Source organism: Penaeus monodon, chromosome 19 (genome assembly GCF_015228065.2).
Source record: "Penaeus monodon isolate SGIC_2016 chromosome 19, NSTDA_Pmon_1, whole genome shotgun sequence".
Taxonomy (NCBI): Eukaryota; Metazoa; Arthropoda; class Malacostraca; order Decapoda; family Penaeidae; genus Penaeus; species Penaeus monodon.
In genome coordinates, this window is record NC_051404.1 from 21,437,760 (window position 1) to 21,438,218 (window position 459).

Consider the following 459-nt stretch of genomic DNA (forward strand, 5'->3'; position numbering starts at 1 on the left):
GAAAGGATGTTTCCTCTTCACATACGGCATAAGGCTATTCTGAAATCTCTAAAAAGGCAGCAAAGGAAAATAAAAACTGTGACGACAGGAATCGATCATATCTAAAGGAAAAACGTCTGTGATTAGTTCGTATCTTACAACTTTCATTGCACAAATAACAACAGAAACTGAGAGAATAGCAAAAGATTCGTGTCGGTAAAGGAAATCGTCCACAACAGAAACATAACATCACAGACAGGTATAATATTTACATTTCTCTGAAGGGTGCAATATCACTGAATGTGCGTCACAGTTTGAAATGTCTGCTTGTTATTTCCTCGGAACGGTTACTAAACCAAACCAATGTTTCTTTGTACCATACCGCCTCTATATATAAAGATATATTCATCAACTACATAGTATTGGTGTCTCCTTTTGGGGAATATAGCTCACCCATGTGAAAACATCGGTGAGTACTAG